At 40.4% G+C, this 2,721-nt stretch overlaps 1 non-coding gene across 1 annotated transcript; it reads left to right on the top strand.

The window, feature by feature from the left end:
• Positions 1 to 952: 952 nt before the first annotated feature.
• LOC126007346 (U1 spliceosomal RNA) lies at positions 953 to 1,116 on the top strand. Its single transcript, XR_007494927.1, has one exon. It is a non-coding gene; the product is annotated as a U1 spliceosomal RNA (small nuclear RNA).
• The last annotated feature ends 1,605 nt before the right edge of the window (positions 1,117 to 2,721 follow it).

The following is a 2,721-nucleotide window of genomic DNA, read 5'->3' as shown; positions in this document are numbered from 1 at the left end:
TCCTCAGTGACTTTTCTTGAGGCTATGAAAAAAAATTAAAGATCACCAAAGTAAAACAAATTACCTCTACTCTATTTATAGCTTATGGGTGGTAACTCTGCTAGCAACACCACTTACACTCTTATTTTCTTTTATAATTACCATTTCTCCAAGTGCATATTATGACACAGTATGTCATCAGCAATTCTCATAGGCAAAATGGAAGTATTTTAGTAGAAAATAAAGTGAAAAGGTTTTTTAGGGCGATACAATCTAAAAGGTGAGGAAGGAAGGAAGGAAGGAAGGAAGGAAGGAAGGAAGGAAGGAAGGAAGGAAGGAAGGAAGGAAGGAAGGAAGGAAGGAAGGAAGGAAGGAAGGAAGGAAGGAAGGAAGGAAGGAAGGAAGGAAGGAAGGAAAGGAGGGAGGGAGGGAGGGAGGGAGGGAAGGAGGGAGGGAGGGAGGGGGGAGGGAGGGAGGAAGGAAGGAAGGAAGGAAGGAAGGAAGGAAGGAAGGAAGGAAGGAAGGAAGGAAGGAAGGAAGGAAGGAAGGAAGGAAGGGAGGGAGGGAGGGAGGGAGGGAGGGAGGAAGGAAGGAAGGAAGGAAGGAAGGGAGGAAGGAAGGAAGGAAGGGAGGAAGGAAGGAAGGAAGGAAGGAAGGAAGGAAGGAAGGAAGGAAGGAAGGAAGGAAGGAAGGAAGGAAGGAAGGAAGGAGGAAGGAAGGAAGGAAGGAGGAAGGAAGGAAGGAAGGAAGGAAGGAAGGAAGGAAGGAAGGAAGGAAGGAAGGAAGGAAGGAAGGAAGGAAGGAAGGAAGGAAGGAAGGAAGGAAGGAAGGAAGGAAGGAAAGAAGGAAGGAAGGAAGGAAGGAAGGAAGTGCTGAGAATTGACACAGGGCCCCAAAGCCCAACTGGAGACATTCAGAAAAGAAGATATAAAGATTTAAAGTGTCCTAAATTTGATTTAAAAAATAAAACATTATATTTACCTGGCAGGGGAGATACCATGATCACGAAGGTGGTTTTCCCAGGGTGAGGCTCACCCATTGCACGCCAGGTGTGCTGACCCCTGCGATTTCCGCAAATGTGGGAAACTCGACTGCATAATTTGTGGTAGTGGGGGACTACGTTTGCGCTCTCCCCTGAAAAAAAAACAACAACAATAATTTACATCAGAAAGAGCTCAATAAATTCTAAATAGGTTCATCTTAACAAGGTATACAAGTCTTAGTCACACTTTCCAAGGCCAAATAAAAGGGAAATTCTTGAAATAAACTAGAATAAAATGAGCCACTCTTTTAAGAAACAACACTGAAATTAACAGCAATTTCTCATTACAAACCATGGAAGTAATGGGCACACAATAATAATTCTGAACGGTTGAAAGACAGGATCTGAGAGTAGGTGCATATGTTAACATGTGGGAAGCTGGGGTTAATTCCAACCACCAGTGGTCTCCTGAGCATCACAGGAGTGATCCCTCAAGCACTGAGCTGGGATTATCTCCAAGAACTATCAAGAGTGTCTCCCCACAACAAAAAATTTAACAAAATAAGTTTTGATAGATAAAACTATAAACCAAAAATTTTCTGTCGAGCAAGACTATCCTTACTTTCAAAATAAAAGTAAAGTAAATTTTTTCTGCCATTCAATCTAAAAGAAAATAATGACAAGTAGTAAACTGAATCCACAGGAAGGAAATAAAAAGTGTGGGCAAGGGGCTGGAGAGATAGCATGGAGGTAAAGCGTTTGCCTTTCATGCAAGAGGTCATCGGTTCGAATCCCAGCATCCCATATGGTCCCCTGTGCCTGCCAGGAGCAATTTCTGAGCATGGAGCCAGGAGTAACCCCTGAGCACTGCCGGGTGTGACCCAAAAACCACAAAAAAAAAAAAAAAAAAAAAAAAAAAAGTGTGGGCAAATATTATATATAAATATATTTTTCTCTTTACTGAGATTTCTCCAAAATGTGATATAATATAATTGATATACAAATACGTGACAATAATAATAATAATAATAATAATAATAATACAAGAAGTAAAGATGGAACAAAATTGTTCTATTTTACCATAATTAACCTGGTGTGAACCTAAAGTGAAAGGTGCTGAGTTTTGATGTATATTGTAACCTCTAGAGACAATGCTGAGAAAATAATTGTTTTTAAAGCAACAAAGCAACTAAAATTGGGAACTAAAAACTACTTAACATAAAAGAAATTCCAAAAATAAGCTATTCAGTGAATTTACATAAAGTTCTTAGAACAGTGAGACATAATTCACAAATGTCACAGTCATTGCTTTTGCTGAGGCTGTTGTTAGACATCACAGGGAGCGCCAAGTGGTTATCCAGAAAAGAGAGTAAGTCACCAAGAAGGGAAAACTGGAAGGGGTCTAGCAAGTAACTCAAAAAAAAAAAAAAACAATGCAAGCTCAGGCGGGGCTTGTTGGTCAAATATCTGTATACAAGGCTGAGAACTTGAGCCTTGACTATACTTCTACCCCATAGTGGCACAACAAAAGCTCTCACCAAAGTATCTGCAAGCACCACCAGGTATGAGGCCCCAAAATAAACACTTGAATCAAAAAAAGAAAAAAAACAAAAAACAGGAGACAGTGTAGTAGGTAGGATACATGTCTAGCATGATTCTGACCCAGGATCATTTCCCAGAACAACATGAGAATCATCCAATGTGAACCAAGAAGCTCCCAGTAATAAATAAGTGACCTGGCTATCACCAGAATCATAGGG

This window comes from Suncus etruscus, chromosome 4 (assembly GCF_024139225.1).
Source record: "Suncus etruscus isolate mSunEtr1 chromosome 4, mSunEtr1.pri.cur, whole genome shotgun sequence".
NCBI lineage: Eukaryota > Metazoa > Chordata > Mammalia > Eulipotyphla > Soricidae > Suncus > Suncus etruscus.
This window is presented reverse-complemented; position numbering and strand designations above follow the sequence as displayed.